General features: G+C 39.7%; 1 long non-coding RNA gene across 1 annotated transcript; it reads right to left on the reverse strand.

The window, feature by feature from the left end:
* Positions 1 to 2,038: 2,038 nt before the first annotated feature.
* LOC148759083 (uncharacterized) lies at positions 2,039 to 13,367 on the reverse strand. Its single transcript, XR_016022172.1, has 3 exons — positions 13,160 to 13,367; positions 2,442 to 2,521; positions 2,039 to 2,198 (listed from the first exon to the last, which is right to left on the reverse strand). It is a non-coding gene; the product is annotated as an uncharacterized LOC148759083 (long non-coding RNA).
* Between the last annotated feature and the right edge of the window lie 4,380 nt (positions 13,368 to 17,747).

Genomic DNA, 17,747 nt, shown 5'->3' on the forward strand with positions numbered 1-17,747 from the left:
TTAAAGAAATAACACATAGTCATGAGAACATAGCATATTAGGCCAATAAAATGAAACAGAGTTGGGAAGATTGGTTAGATACTAGAAAAAGGAGATTGCTGAGGTAGACAGAGAGGGACAGGAAAGAAAACAAGTGAGGGAGAAAGGAAAACAGTGAGAAAGGGGGGAACAAATTCTGAACTGGCCAGAATACAGCGATGGGAAGGGCCAGGCTTGTGTATTTAAAGACTGAGCCAACTACATCAGCACCTTGATGTGGGGGCTCACAGAACCTTTGGCTGCTCTCCATCCCCTTACCCAATCTGGAAAAGGGCAGGGGGTAGGTAGGAGGAAGTGAGAAGGGAGGAAGAGCAGGAATTGGAAGATGAGAAAACTGAAACTTGGAAAGGTAAATTATCTTGTGAACGTCTGTCAGCTAATTGCTGGCAACACTAGGTCTAGAACTCAGCTTTCAGAATATCCAGACTCGTGCTCAATACTTCTCCACCTTTGCCTGCCATTTTCTTTCTGTACCTAGAGACCTAAACGTAAAAACTGACTCAAGATTTTGGAATCTGCACCTTGGCCATTCGTGTGGCCATATAGTATTGAGGGTGGAACAAAGATGCTGGCCAGTTGAAGGTTTCATCAATGGCCGGTGGAGGATTGAGAAATATGCATATGTTACCACTCACCTTCCACTGCCTGCCCATCCCCAACTCACAAGGCTTCTTGTGGTGTTTTTCTAGACCTGCCTGTCCTTGCAGGGAATATTCAGGGCAGGTGTCAAGCCAATCGCTTTATTAATTAATAGGTCATTGTATTTGCTCTATAAAATGTAAGGGAAAGAATCTATTGGATATTTTAGTGTTATACCAGCCAGGGCATGTGTTTTGTTAAAGTGACTTGACTGAACAAAAGTTTCTCAATTTCTGGGCTGGTGGGCTTGGCTTCTGGTATTCTAAGCCTTTGTATGTAGTTTGGCCATAAGTTCTATGCGAACACTATTTTTAACTTTTTCTTTGTTTTTTTTTTTGGGGGGGGCATTTATAGTATATTTGGTGCTACAATTTGCAAACAATGGTCAGACTTAAGTATATTTTTTATTATGCAAGGAAGGATGTCTGTGTTATTTTTCTGCCATTCATTTTACTAGATTATTGGATCAAATATGAACGTTCGCCCGATGAGGGAAACTTTTATTTGTTAGTGTTTTGGTTTAAAAAAGTGTGGGAGTAAACCTTGAGAGTAAACCTCTTGCCATCATACAAGGTCTTTCTAGGGGTCTTGTACCATTGAGATTGGGCCAGACCTGCTTTGCTCAAATAATCTAATTTTGATCAAAAGCAATTTAATACAAAGAATGGGGGGGATAGGATTGACACGCATTAATTAAGACTGTTTAGTGATATTTTCTATGAAAAGGGTGTGGGTTGCATTTCTCTGCTATCTGGCAGCCATTGCAAAAGCCCCAGCAGTAAACAAAGATTGGAACCCAAGGTATATCATTGGGTGGGACGTAACCTTACAGCACAGGCTGGTATAGAATCTGAGACACGATTCCTCAAGAAGATGTCCCTTCTTTGAGAGGGGGTTGGTATAAACACCAGGGCATTCTGAATTAGTCTGATTTATGTTTACAGAAGTGATATTTTCTTCCCGTGTCAAAACTTCACAACACCTGAGAAAATAAGAAGGAATGTCTTTGTGGTTATGAACTTGAAGTGAATGATGACAATTGTGAGATACACGCCAAACATAAGATAACCTCATTTTCTTCATTCTTCTTAAGGGAGTGGCCTGACTTGTTCACATCTAAAACCTGTAGCCGAGGGCCTATTGGAGCCTCCCCATTCGGAGGATATGTATGTTCCCTTTGTTCCTTCTTGGCCTCTGGAGTTACTCCGGAGCTATACAGGTTAAGACCAGCAGATGGCATGTGGCGTCAGGCTCGTGGACGCTGGGAGCCTGGGAAAGTCATCTTTTTCCTACCATAAAATTCTAAACTTGAGTTAGAAATAAAAGTGTGATTGTTTTAGCTATTAGAGACCGTGCTTGATAATCTGGCTATGTGTTCCTATGCTATCTAGCTCACCTGTGGTGGAAATAAAACTAAATATAACTAAGACACCGTTTAACTCATTTCTTAAACTGGAAATGGATGAGGCTTACCATTTTCCTCAACTGGTCCAGAACACTCTTGGGAGCCTCATAGGACGCTGTGGAATAGAAGGGTAGGCAATAAATAGATTTCGGGGAGAAGAAAATGAGAACACCATCCATGCCTCTGTGTTCTGAGAATGGAAGCAGATGATCATTACAGCCTGCCCCATTCTTCTCCTAAGCCACAGCAAAGGTGACTGGAATCCGAGCAGAGTTACCTAGAATGCCTGTTGTTGGAATCTAGAGATAGCTGAAAGTATCACTTGGGGGCTTTAAAGGTAGATTATTTCCATACTTACCAAGCAGATTTTACCTTTATCTCCTTGTTTTCAGTCTAGCATCTTGGCCCTGCCCTCTTCTAGGCCTGGTATCTCTGAGCCTGGAATTTCAACAGAGAATAAATTTCTAGTCGTCTAAGGGGAGATGGGAGGGGGAGGGAAGTGTGGACATATAAATGCCTTGCTGCATGGGGTGTATTAGACAACCTAAACGTCTACCTTCCACAGATCTTCAACCAAACCATGTTATGGCCTCATACTTCAGCCTCACCTTCTATAGCACTTAATGTCTCTAAGACCTGAGTCTTTCGGGGCAGGGTACTTATGAGAAAACTGCTCATTAAAAAAAAAAAAAAATCCTCTTTAGCAGACAGCTGTCATTCTGTTAAACCCCTGCTCTACATTTTCAGTTTCCCACATTGTGAGTCTGAGTTTCTCAGCATCCCTTGTATCCTAAGATCCACCAAACATACGCACATGAAGCTCTAATTTGGAAGTCAGCAACATAAAGAAAGAGATGGGTTTCTGAGCACTGTGCATCCACTTTGCAGGTGAAGGTGGTGGCCAAGAGTGGTGGTAGTGGCAGCAGCATCCTCATGAGGCCCCTCCAGTGGGAGTTCCGAACTGCATTCCTAGGAGCTTAGACTTGAGCTTCTTTTTCCCCAGACCTCCCACTAAGCTACTAATAACTCTTAATAAATTTTGCTTAAATCAGCCTGAATGGATTCTAGAGTTTGCAACTTAAAAAAAAAAAAAAAGAAGAAGAAAGAAAGAAACAAACAAACTAATAAAAAATTTTGATCTGTGAAAGTAGGGTAAATCTAAAATCTGTCAGAATCTAAAAGGTGGAACTGGGATTAAGGGGTGAAGGGTGCAGTTGGGCAGAGGCAAGGCGTCTTTTGTATGCACCAAGTCTGAGGGTTAGCCAATACTGATTTCCTAAAGGAGGTACTCTCTGGCTATAGCCACAACATAAGATGGAGAGAAGTCCCCTGATGTAGAGCTTTGAAAGACTGACAAAGACAACTGCTTTCCTAAAAGAAGCAGTTAGAAACAATGACTTCAAAGTAGTAGCCTTAGATGGAAAGTCCTGCGCCTCCCTCCCATTAATTAACAGTTCTCTGCAAGATACCTCGTTCGAGCCCATTGGAAAATTTCGGGTTCAGGGGAAGTCTCACCATGAGAAGCTATGATTTCAAATTGTCTCAAAGAAGTGGACATAGAAGTAGGACTAGGAGAAGACAGATCACTAATGTCAGAAGTAAAGAGGAAATCTTCAGGTTTAAAGACTGTCCACATAGGACCTTTGGCCTTGTCTATATGCACACGAGTTGACAAGAAACAAGGAGAAGACCAACCAGCTAAGATTTTCAGGAAACCACATTGTCAAACACACCTCAAGCCTATGATTTTATCTTTAAAACAAATCTCAGGCCTCTAGATTCACTCCAGCATGAAGATATCTTTGGAACAAGAAAGACCCTAAAATAAGACGGAATGTGTTCTGGACTCAAAATACTCTGCAGATATCTTAACAAACACTGAAATCTTGAAGGGGCTCCAAATATCAGTAAGAGTCATTGTGTTATCCTCTTTCTCATCTGTTGGAATTTTTTTTTTTTTTTTTTTTCCACATATGGTTGATGAACTGGGAGATGGGAAGTGGTCTAGAAAGGATTAGGGTGAGTGTCTAGATAGGACACTGCTGGCTATTCAAGATAGAGAATTGTCGCTTGTGAACAGAAACCACGCTGATCTCCCTGTTCTGTTTACCTTTGTCCACTGCTCCTTACAATGACTTCCTAACTGGACACTATCAAAATGGCCCCATGCTTCTCCCTTTCATCCCAACAGCTTACAGCATAGTCAATCTAGGGGTCAGCTGAAGTACAAATGAAAGTGGCTCAAACCCCTTTGCAAGTGTGGGGACGGAGTTTGGAGTAGGCAGTGGACGAGCTGGGGATGGAGGTAGGAGGCGCTTCTGTCTTTCCTCATTAGCTTTGACTCAGAGCTCATACTTCTGCTGATCATTTCCTACCCACAGCGATGTCTCACTCCTTTGAGTCTCTTCATTTGTACCCAACCTCGTATAAAAATTAATGTAAACAAATAAACAAACAAAGCCAACACCTTTGTGGGTGTAGGAAAAGGCTGAGGGAAGCCAAGGAAGTCTTTGTATCAAGGTAATGCAAATACCTTAAAAACTTCAGACTTCTCAAGTTGAGAAAGACTCTTGGCCATTTCTGTCAATTCAGGTTCTAATACTGCCACCACCCCCCCGCCCCCACCCCCGCTGTTTCTTGGATCCTTCTTTCCTTCGCTTGCTGCTTGCCTCTCAGGAGTAATAATCTCAGTCAAACCGTACTAATTGTGCCCATATTTGAATGCAGAACATTTTGGCCCTTGCTCCATTCTTCTCTCTTTTTCCAGATTTTGGCAAAAAGTGCTTATAAAAAATTTCGAAAAATTTAGAAAAGTACAAAGAAGCGAAAAGTGAGCAGCATGCAAAACTCAGCATCTCTTAAGGACAGTCTCCGTTTCTCCCATGTCTCATTCATGGCCTTCGACCATTTGGCTTGATTTTTTAGGACTGCCTCATTTCATTTCAGAGAAATACAGATCCTGTTTGAGATCCAAGGAGGCATTTGTCTGCACTAAGGGCCTCCCTCATCTCCATCTATGCCCACAATATTTGGCAGGTGTTCTTCATAGTTTGTGGTTTGGGATTGTAGCTGTTTCCTTTTCTCATTCATGATGGGGAGATTTTTTCCTTCTATTTTTGTTCCATTGATTGTTTTCCTTGGATTTTTAGGAAGAGGAATGGCATAAGTGTTTTTACTCTGCTGTCTTTTAACAAGATCTGCTTTTAAAAATAATTATGTGTCTGCTTTTCATTTTTCACTTTACGAAAAAGTTAAGGGAAGACTATATACCAAATTCTAGTTAATTTTAACTTGTTTAGGCGCCTGATAAAGAGGAGCCTCCCTGAATGGCAGTCAGTTCTGTTCTGAAGATGGTGTTCTCATGGCACTGACACCCTGGCTAGTATTTTCCCAGGGAGAGATGGCCTAGCTCCCTGGGAGCTGTCACCATAGATTGCCCATGCTGAGAGAAGGGGCCACAAATTACACCAGCTGCAGACACTTACAGAACACATGTAGGGAAGATAAAGGCTGATGCCTAAAGACTGAGAGGAGTCATAGCTCAGCTGTAGAACAGCAGGAGCCAGCAGAGGAAGACAACCTGTAGTTATACATGCCTCCGCCTGCTCCGTGAGGATCCATAAACTGCTCCATCATTCTGATGCCATCTTGGGAAGAAGGGAGGAGAGGAGATCCTTAGAAGGTACAGAATTGACTCCAATAGGGAATTTCAACATGTATTTTAGCCACCCCACCCCTCCAACCCCCCACACACCTTTTTATCACCCTGGAAGAAGCTGTTACTTAGCAAATTTAAGTTTATTTCCGCCATCTGTAGGAAGGAGAGCTTCAGAGCAAGATTAAGTCAGTTACAGAAAGCAGATACGTTGCTGTTTTTATACGTCTGATTTGGAAGGTGTAAATCTTGACCTTGCAACATCTGAGATTTTAGCTCCGTCTTTCTGTAAGGGGCAGCCTGCTGAAAAGGAAAACTGCTCGGGACTGGAGATGACCTCTGTACTCCTGGCTCTGCCACTAACTAGCTGTGTGATGTTGGTTAAAACAATCTTCTAGTTCTAAATTTCATGAACTCTAAAAATGTAGGGATTGGACTAGATAAGTGATTTCCCTGTGTTCTTTTTATTTTGTTCTTCAGCTGTGCTCTTCGTTAAACAAAATCTTACTTAGAGAGACAATATAGAAAACCCATACAGTTGGAGTTTCCTCTGGCAAAGTGGGGAGGAGATGTCTGGGACCAGATGCATAGAGGTGCCCCCCAGACCCCCTCCTTGTGGGTACCCCCAGGAGTCCCTAAGTCACCACTGAAGATTATGATCTCTGGTCCTTTTTGATTCTAATCCTCAGTGATTCAATATCTGCCTGAGGCTAGGAGTGGCTGGCAGCAGCATGAAATAATCTGCTCTGTGGTCCCTGGGCATCTGAGGAGGTTGTTTCTAACTTGTTCTTTTGGGGACAAATCAATGATCTTAACATTAAAGCAAAAAAATTCCCAGAACTCCATGGTGGTTGGAGGTTCTCTCATTTACAACAGAAAAAAAGCTTGAGGTAACTTGTAAACTAGAAAAAGGTCACATTGTATGATTAACATGGCAGAGTCATGTCCTAGCCCTGGCCACAGTTTAGTGTTTCATACGTTCTGGGTACTAGTGAGTCCTGACAACACCCCAAGAGGTGGGTAGATCCTCATGTTACAGACAAGGGTACTATAGCAGGTTAAGTAACTTGCTCAAATATCACACACTACTACAGAGCATCATAACTTTTTTAGAAAAGCATTTACTGTCATAAATAAGAAGTTCAAATACACAATCAGTTAACCAAAACCATGGAACCTCTCACCCCACAGAACGTACCATTCAGTGACTCTCAGAGCATTTTTGCACATGAAATGGAGAAGGAAAATGTTTGAGACAAACAATCTGAATTTTAAATGCAAATCAAAGGTCCTTGCAGCAGTGAATAAAGCCTGTGGGTATTTCAGGGAGGTTTACCAAGAAAGCAGGCATCTTCCCTCCACTTCACGGACTTAATATTTTAACAAGTTCAGCCATTCCAGTCCATGCAGAAAAATACTCTCAAAGGAATATTTACAATGTGGATCTTATATTAAACATTTGGTTTTATGTACTTAAATATTTATAAAAGCATATGTGGAATAAATTTTAGTCCACAAACTGAAGTGTGCAAAACATGTCAATTTCTTTATTTCTTTAAATTAACTTGTTTTCTGACTCTTAGCCTTCATCCTTCCTCTAAGATGGCAAGAATGTCTATCTCATCTTTTGGGGGCCCCCTCTCCTTCCCAGAGTCACACTAGAACCATGACGATTTCCTTGGAATGAGGACAGTTGAGGAAGGGCCTCTAATCTCCAGTTTTTCAAGTTACCACTGGCATTCACACTGTGAGGCCCACAAAGTGCCCTGGCTTTTTGTGGTGCTATGTGGGGTAAGGGAACTTGGCAGAGGGTGTCTCTTTCTAGAAGCCATCTCCAAGAAGCCGTCTCCTCTGAGCAGGTCAGCTGCATGGCTTTGCGACTTGTATAGTTTCACAGGACCCCATGCTCAGAAGAACCCTGTATTTGTTTTAATGCTCTGCTATTGCCACATTGAAATTTGAATAAGGGGCCCCACTATTTAATTTTGCATTGGGCCCCCCAAATTGTGTAGCTGATACTGCCTGTGAGTTTAATTACCTCCTCCTCGGCTCACTTTCTCAGTGGGGTCTACAGTCTTCCTTCTCCACCCCATTAGGCAGAAGAGCTTCTGTCTCTGACTCTGCCCTCCAATGCTCCGTCCCTCTTCCTTAGAGTCTGGGGAACTTATCTCTTCCATGGCCATAGGCACTTAAAAAAACAGGAAGAGCTACAGATTTCAGAGGTTTCTGCCTTCCATCCTGTGAAAATCCAAAAATCTGTGAGGCAAGGAAGCACAAAGGGAACTGGTTTCTTCTTAAACTGGGAAAAGAAAACAAACGCAGGGACAAAAAAGACACCTGCATGTTTCAATAAATTATTGTATCACCTATATGGTTGAGTTTTAATTAAGTTAGTCTCATGATCAGTTTTGATGATTTGGGCCAATGAAATGGGTCTCTAGGACCAGAATCCAACATATACTGCTACACCAGCAAAAGCAAGGGAGTAGACACCTAAGCTGGGTGTTGCTACCTATTAGTAGTAGGGTGCCATATACATTCTAGCTCAAACTGGGACACTTTTGAAAGGGGCACTATCGATAATTACACCAGAACAGTAAGAATGAACTGAGACCACCATGGCCAAGCAAGGCTACACAGTCACCCCATCTATAGGTGATGGAGTCAGGATTTGAACCCAGGTCCGTGTAACTCCCACGGTTTTGGTATTAATACGGATAATTTGTGGTCCGCTCAACCAATTGCCCTGGATGCTTTCTCCCACATCCATCCTATTGTGGTCCTGATGACATGGCCTGAGAAAGACTAGGTTCACAACTGGAGAGTTTTATTCATGAGGATCCCAAGAACTGCATTCCTCAGTTGCAATTGGCCAGTGCTCCAGGCATGAATGAGGGAAGTTTCATCTTCAATATTTACTGAAAACAGACGCTGAAGTTTGAGAAGCAAATGTAAAGTGCTCATTTCAAAAGCCTCTTTATATACATGTTAAATCAGTTTGTGGGAAAGAGACCACAGAGATTGTTTAAACATTCATACTGATGACACAACTGTTCTAAAATATGCAGTTCCTTGTAGTTATATGTGGAATTAATTGCATATGGAGGAAGTCATCTTTTGAAACTGGATTAAAAGAAAATAGTTCATAACCCAGTGATATCAACATGCACACCACTGTGCTGGGACTCAGCTTCAGTTTTTCTTATCTTAGCCACTCTCTGAAGACAGCGTTTTCTCCCTCAAGGCGTCATGACTGAACTATGTAGGTCTGTGGAGCGAGAGAGGGAAAAAAAAAAAAAAAAAAATCGGTCCAGAATGGAAGAGATCTCACTTTGGCACAAGTGGCGCTGTTAGGAGTCCCTCTCTGGACCTTGGGCTCTGGAGTTGAGCTCACTTCTCCATGTCTGGCCCTCAGTGGAGGACTCCGAGAGCTGGCCCCTCTCTATTCTTGTGTTCCATCAGAATAATGTAGCAAGTATTTGGAAGCACAATTTCCTCCCTCACTTCATAGCACATTTCAATATTCATCCTTAAATGAATTACCCACAATTCTTAGCAGCGTCTCTTGTTAACCACAAAGCAGTTAGATAGCTATGTTTAGAAAGAAACAGCTCCTTATCTATTGCACTCCAAGGGAAATCAGCAGTCATTTCCTAGAGATGGTCTTAGTGCTGCTGTGGGGCTCCAGTTTCTCCACGATGTAATCAACCCTCAACCAAAGCTACGTAAAGTTGTGTGACTCCCCCGCATGTCTTACTCATGGCAGTAATCGCACTTTTAGTACATCTGTTGTTTTTACATTTCCAGTCCCATTAATTTTTCCTTTTTTAAAAAAGATACGAGGAGTTGAGAATACCCATATTCACTTTGAAGTACCCTCACTTAAATGAGAGATTTGGAAAAAAAAAAATCGAGACATGAGGCAATCCTAAAAATATGAATAAAAGAATATAAATATTTCTCCAGCCTCTCTTGCCTTCATTAAAATACGCAAGAGGAAGAAACCGGTTTGCCCTTTTATATTTAATTTGGACTCTAACTTCTTTGAAAACTTCAGCAATATGATTAATTTTAGCTTATCTTATGGAATGTCTCTCCACCTATAAAAAAAAGTCCATTCATCTTCAGAAGAGCATAAATATGCCTCTGGTTTTACAGTTATTTTTAATATCTCTTACATATAATTGTAATGAGATCTATTTCCAGGACAATTATCAGTTACATTTCCATTATGCTCTATTAGTTTAATGGTTGGAAAACTTAAGCAAAACTAAGCTTCCTTGAGTGAATATGAATACAGTGTTCATCAGAATAACATGAATAATTCAAAGAGCAAAGAGACCCTGTTATTCGATCTAACAAGATCAAAGAGAACAAGCAAAGAGAAGAGGAGACAGAGAAGGGGAGGGAAAGAAGCGAAAAAACAGGAGGAGAAGAAGAAGAGCTGGGAGTTTTAAATAGCAAGTAAAGGTGTAGAAAATTTCATTTTCATGTTTTTTTCTTTGTTATACCACATAATGTTGGAAAAAACTGTGGAGTAGTGAAAAGAGGATGGGACAGGCACCAGAAGTCCTAAGTGTCTAATTTTCCACTTTTATTAGCTAAATATCTAATTTTCCATTTTTCTATCTCCCAAAGTCCCAGGCTCATGTGAGGTCCATGCATCCACTTAGGAAGTGCTTTGTCTATACGAATGCACTGAGAACAGCGTTACATTATTTGATGCCTTGAGGTGGATCATGTTAAAAATTATTTCCAGTGTGAAGCTATAATCAAATAATTAATAAGACTTATAGCAATAATATATGCTTCAAATTGGTGATAAAAGCAACCTGCTCAATGAGAGATGGCGTACTCAGCTATTAAAAATCATATTGCTACAGAAAAAGTTAGCTATCTGGTATTTCAAGGCCACAATTCATTTCTTATATTTGAACTGAAACCTTTAAAATGAAAACCTACACATGGGAAATGAATGATCAATTTTTCCTTCCTAGGTCATCCTCCTTTGGAAGAATAGACTTTTGGTCAGAAGACAAAGGACATGCTTTTCTCTGGAGAAATAGCTCCCCATTGATACATAATGAGCAGATGTAGAATCCTTAAGTAGAGTTCCCGCCAGTAGTGTGAGCCATGTCAGCACAAGCCAGCTGGTCCTCGTCTATTTTGCAGTCAAAGAAAATGGGAATTTCGCTTGTAACCCAGTTTCCAAGAATAAGAGGATTCGATCTAGACCAGGTGTGCACATGGGCAGAATGCCCAAACCCAGGTAATTTTACAACAAACCTTGCTCAGGTATAGCCAGCAAAGCTGTGGCAAGCAAGCACAAGGCCACAGTTGCTATTTCTGCAACAAGATTACTCTCTGGGAGACATCCTTGGGTTTCCTCCCCCAATTGGTAACCAAATGTTCAGGGAGCAAATTAGAGTCATGAAAGTCCACTGGAATGGTGGACAACTCGTGTTGTGATTTCTACCATTCATTAAACCAACACTGGTATTTCAGTAATCAAATGCGCATTCAGGGCAGCCAAGAATGTGGAAGGCAGGGGTGGTGAGTGAGGAATTACCAAATAACCTTCACCTTTGGTCCATTTGCTTCTATCTATGTAATCTTGGAGTTGGGATCATATTTATTAACACACATAGCAGGCAGAGTTTTCAGGTATTCACATGTAATTGTGTAGCAAATTGTGGGCAATACACTTTGCTTTTGTCTAACTCAGAAAGGTGAACTGGAATGAGAGTGATTTTTCTGGATAATTCGATCCAATGGAATAATACCCTGGAGTCACGTGGTGATGTTAAGGTTCCTGCAGCTCATGCCTTAGAACCCAGTTACATGGGAGACCATGTCTGAACAATGTCCTTTAAGGAATTCAGTAACTAAACTCCACTGGATAGGAGCCAAGACAAGCCTCTTTAATGCCAAATTCCACTCTAGTGGGTCATGTTATTAGATGGCTCAAGTGAATTTGGGCCAGGAAAAAAGGGGCTCCTTTCCCTCGGTAGTTGGTTTTTTTGTCTGAATTATCCAGATAATTGCCTCACTTTTCCAGTTTCTTTTGCCTGCATGAAGTAGAGAGGCAGCTCTACTTAGATTTATCTTTTGTTATAATAGAATCATTACCTGTAATTCTCAGAAATTCTCATGAAAATGTATAACTTTTGTATATGTCAAAAAGAACCACCTAATTCCAAATGGCTATTTATTCTTTTATAATTTTTTTCATTTGTTCATTCTGATTTATTCAGAAAATATTTACTGGACAAACAAAACACATATCCTTATGTATAGGGCTCAATTATTCAGAAATCTCTCATCAGCTGAACAATCTTTTAAGTGTTATGAAGCACCAGGAAAAAGTGAAAATTTTTGGAAAAGTTCTCCTATGTTTCTTTAAAAACAAAGAGACTACTAACCACTATGCTATGTACCTGAAACTAATATAATATTGAATGTCAACTGTAATTGAAAAAATTTAAAATTAAATAAAGCAGTCATGGGGATGTAAAGTACAGCATAGGGATATAGTCAATAATATAACAATAATATAACAACTACGGTATATAACAGATAGGTACTGGACTTCTTAAGCTATATGTTTAATTACTATGTTGTACACGAGAAACTAATATAATATTGTATGTCAACTGTAAATAAAAAATTAAAATTACTTAAAAAAATAAATAAAGCAAATGGGTCAAAATATAAAAAGTAATAAAATAAAAACAAAAAGACTGTTTCTTTAAACATAAAAAGTTGAACTTCTAAAACAAGTGTATTATTTGAAGCTGACACAGAACATTTTGCTTGAAAAGATTTCAGGCATTAACATTTAGTGCTGATAATATTAGTTCCCCCAAATAGTATCTGTCTTTGAAGACTGGAGAAGTAGAAACCCTTATATTGTGTCTTTTCCTCCATTGGATGGTTATTTAAATCCAGGCCACTTGTATCCTACTTACTCAACTCACCAGGTCACCCTGTAGAGTCCGAAAATATGAAATGAGACTACATGCAGAGTGAAGTTTTTCTCTCTGCCTCACCCCTCAGTTCTGCTCTCTCAGTACTCATTCCCAAACTTAGGAGCCCATTGAAAAAGAAAGCAATTCATGCTTGAAGGTAACCCATGTGGTATGTATCTCTTTTTCTGCTATGGAATTGATAATTGCTGTCTTACTTGTCTCTTGTAAGCAATAACAACAAATAACAAATGAATATCCCCCTGCTGAATAAAAGAAGTTATGTTACCCAAAGGTCATGTAGAGGGAAGTTATGTCCTAAGGGTGCTAAGACTCATTGTTATATTTGCTGGTCATTTTCAGATCTTTAAACATGGTCTGCAGTGACCTGGAAGCTGGGAATTGAGGTAAGAGGGCGGACAAACAGTTACATGACAATAAAGCTAGGAGGCTCACCTGTTATTTGCCTGGAGGTGTTACTGCTCTCATGAGTGACATCAACACGATTCCAGCTCTTCAGAAGGGGTCAAGCAGAGGACAGAAAATGTTGTAGGGAGATTCTAGCATCAGATGAGTAGATGCATTAGGTGATCATAAATTATTTAACATTGAAGTTGTGTGAATCCCAATTAACATTGTTACTTATTGTTGCACTTTTTCATCCTTTGTGCATACAAGAGAATGTAAAATGTAATGCACATACAGAAAAGTATATTCATCAAACACCTGTGAAATCACCATTTAGGTCAAATATAGAACATAGCCGGCACCTTTGAGGTCTTCCCATGACCTTTGCTGATCACATGACTACCATCCTGACTTATGGTAAATACCTCTTTTCTTTATAGATTTATTCCCTAAGTATGGATCTCTAAGCAAGATGGTATAATTTGCTTGTGTTCTAAACTTTATATAAAAAGAACCATATACTTGTAATGTTTTGCTATGTTTGTTCTGTATTATGTTTCTGAGATTGACTTGTGCTGTTTGATATAATTGCCCTTCATTTATTTGTGTGGTTGGACCCAGATAAGTTTCAATGGGTGAAGGCTTAGGCAAGTCCTGAGCCTCTATGACTTCGTACTTCATTAATACTTCAGCAGGACTGATTACTGGGTGTTCAGGTTTCCACTGCAGAGAATACAATCCCCTCTTGCTAACTGAGATTGGTAGAGATTTACTGCAGATTTTTAAGTGGCATGTAGCATCATTGAGAGGACTGATAAAACTGTGTCTAAGGTGAGCCTTTTGTAACCGTCCTTCCCTCTCCTCAGCTACACCACAATCCTGGGCACCCAAGCAACTCCTACCACTCTAGGATTGGGACTCTTCAATCTCCAGCATCAAGTTGTCACTGCCTTGATCTTGAAGACACTGCAATTAGAAACTGACCTGATTAAGAAAGTACCGTGCTTACAAAGCCACAAATGCCTCAGACCCCAGAATCATTCTGTGCCTGATACAAATGCCACCAGCAAAAATGAATAGCAATGAATGTCAACTGTCATTTAATATATATATGGTGGAGTACAGCATAGGGAATAGTGTCAATGAAATTGTAACAGCTATATACGATCTCAGAGGGGTAGTAGATTGGGGGAGGGGTGTTACCACTTCGTGAGGGGTGTAAATGTCTAACTATTACATTGTTTTGTACACCTGAAACTAATAAAAATAAAAATTTATTAAACTTGGGGGAAAAAAAAGGATGTTCCTTTGCCTTTTGTCTTGATACCTGAGAAAGGTACCTATGCTAGTGACTAAACTTCTGCGGAGATTGCCAAAAAAGACAAAACACTTCCATGACATGCTTACCCAGCAGAAATAACAAAAGCATATGAAGGCATTTGGTTTGTAGAGCCTAAAAACATCTGGAATTTTAGCTGAAGTAGGTGGGAAAATGTAATCTTTAGCTTTCCAGTCTGTGTTATACAGGAAAGCACATTATAGCAATGGTTTTCACACTGGATATCAGGATGCATCATTAATTAATAATGAAGTACTGGATAAAATGAAATAGAACAGAACAGAAATTTCAGAGAGCATCAACTCAGTATAGGTAAGTACTGTTTTATGCAACACACACATATGTGTATATGGGATTACAATGTAAGACGGTAGGTTGAGTTAAAAAAGAAGTTTGAAAACCACTACCCTCAAAACAGGGTGGAATCGTTGTTGAGTGTCATTCCACCATATCCACCATAACTCCTGCTATTGAACATGGAAAAATAAACACGTTCAGCAATGAGACACTTGGCAAGTCTTGTTGGCCAGTGTCTTCTAACAATCTCCTTTGGAGCATTGTCGTGTCTGGATCATCCTTTCAGTCTGACGAATGAGACAAAGCTGCCAGCTTACATTAAGTCTTCTCCACAAGTTTCTTAAGTTTAGCTAAGATCAGCTCCAGAAAAGATAGAGCGTGGCAATCTGTGTGTTGCAAATAACTGGCAGAGTGCTACGACTGCTGCCACAGATGTTTGTGTCCACCTGTTCTGCTTTTGAAGTCATCCTCCGTGAATCCCTTAGGTATCTTTCTGAAATACAAACCCGATTATTTCACTCTGTTTTAAAACATTCAGTAGCACCCTTTGACTTATAGCTGTGATTCCCAAACTTGAGGTGTTTGTTAAAATACAGATTCCCACATCCTCCTCAGAGATTCTAATTTAATAGCTTTGGGATGGGGCCCAGGAATCTTTACTTTTAGTGGGAACCTCTGGTGAATAAAAACCAGACTCCTTAGCATGAAAAAATAAACAATTTGGCCCCACACCAACCTGGCCCTGCCTCAATTTTTCCAGTTTCTTCCTCCTGTTTCACCACCAGTCCCCCTTTCCTCTTTCCTACCCTCCCCCAGATAATGAATTACTTCTGTATCCTTACATTATCACATGTTGTTTCTTTTGACTGGAACATTCTACTCATTCCCACTCTCATCAAATATTTCCTAAGCTCTTACTCACTTTAAATAACTCAGCTCCAATATTACCTCTCTAGGAAACCTTCTCTTATATGCTAATAAAGTTTATGTTCTTTTGTTACTCCATATATTTTATACCTACTTGTATTATATAATACATTGTTGTAAATCACATTGAATTGCAATTGTTTGTTGATACTATTTTTCCTACTAAAACCAGAAGCTTATTGGATATAAACACTGTGTCTTCTTGGTTTTTTGTATTTCCACTGCCCGGCACATGTAAAAGTACTATCAATATTTATATATGATATAGGGATGGCTAGTTGGATGGACACATGGTTGGATGAATAGAATCGTTTCTGTAAGATATGGTTTTCATTTGATATTATTCTTCAACAGAGATTAGGACTATTACTGCTGGAACAGCTGGTCTTCCATCAGGATAGCTGATGCCTGTGGAAACAAAGCGGAGTATGTGCTAAGACCAGGTTCTACAAGATTTAGCATATGCCATCCACGGATGTCAAGGCTGGAGGGCAAGGGTTTGATTAGGAACTGAATTTTGGTGAAGTTTCAAAATATCTTCCCTCAAAGTGCTTATCAGTTAGGAGAAGGAAAATGGTGACTTTATGGTGGAGAAATTAGTAGACATCAATTTGACCCAGCGAATAATAACGTGTGAGTTGTGGGACAAAGTGGCCTCACGGGTGCCTTGATGTGATATCCCAAGTAAAGCACATTATAGCATTCCTGCAAAGGAAACATGGCCTGATTCTGGGCATGAGAAGTCATCACACAAACTCAGATAGAGAAAAATCTACAGAATGAAAAGATGGAAAGACCAAAAAACTATTCCAGATTGAAGGAGATTAGAAATGCATAGCAATTAAAAGCAGTGAATGCTCTTTGGTTGGCTACTGAATCAGAAAATAAAGAGACAGTATTGGAACAGTGGAAAAAATTGAGAGTATTTTGTGAAATGGATGGTAGTGTTGTATTAATGGTTTCTTACTTGGTTGTACTATGTTTATGTAGGACAATGGGTGCTTTTATTTTTTAATAGATATTGGAGGAATTAAGAGTGATGAATCATCAGGTCTGCAATTACTCAATTACTGCTAATGTGGTTTTAAAAAGAATAATGAAAAATGATAATGAAATCTATCTATCATCTATCTATCTATCTATCTAGCTAAAGAGATGGAGATGGAGCAATGTGGTAAAATATTAATAATTGGAGAATCTGGGTATAGAGGATATGGGAGTTCTTTGTACATGTCTTAAAATTTTTCTGTATGTTTGAAATAATTAAAAAATAAATTATTGATTTCTACTTGTGGCCAAGATGGAGTAACAGGGATTAGAATTACCTTCTTGTCTCAAACAACTGCCAAGGCAGCTTGAATTTGTAAAACAGAGACCCTGGGACAGAAGAGAGACAGACCCTCACAGAAAAAATTCTGGAGATCTGCAGAGAGTTGTTTTTAAATATTCAGCAGAGCACTGATCAGCATACGTACATCTCTTCAAGGCTGGAGAAAGCATTAGAGAAAAAGTATTCAGCACTCACAAAGGGCCAGGAATAGCGTCTATTTCCACCAGCCAGACTGGAAGACCTCATAATTCACGGGGCACTGGGTAGAGTTAGAAGGATATCGCCTCAGTACTGGGAACATATTACCAAGATTAAATGCTGTTCTGGTCCAGGCTAATAAACCTTAAAAAGTAAGACTCACCCAAAAGGATCAAAATGTTTCCAAGAAAATTAACTGCATCCTTGAACAAAGCTCAAGAATATTTATAGGTATACAGAAATATCCAGGACCCAACAAGGTAAAATTCACAATGTTTGTCATCCAATAAAAGAGTACCAGGTATTCTAACAAGCAGGAAAATATGACCCATAATGAGAATAATCAATCAATTGAAACCTACTCTGAACAGACACAGATGTTAGAATAACAGACACATATATTAAAAAGAGTTATCATAACTGTATTCCAGAAGCTTACCAAAATAGACATATAGAAAATGTGAAAAACAAATACAAAAAAATCAAACAACTTGAGCTAAAAACTACAATGTCTGAGATAAAAAATACATTGGACGGAATTAAAA

This window comes from Rhinolophus sinicus, chromosome 1 (assembly GCF_057876585.1).
Source record: "Rhinolophus sinicus isolate RSI-liver-muscle chromosome 1, RSI-T2T, whole genome shotgun sequence".
Lineage (NCBI taxonomy): Eukaryota > Metazoa > Chordata > Mammalia > Chiroptera > Rhinolophidae > Rhinolophus > Rhinolophus sinicus.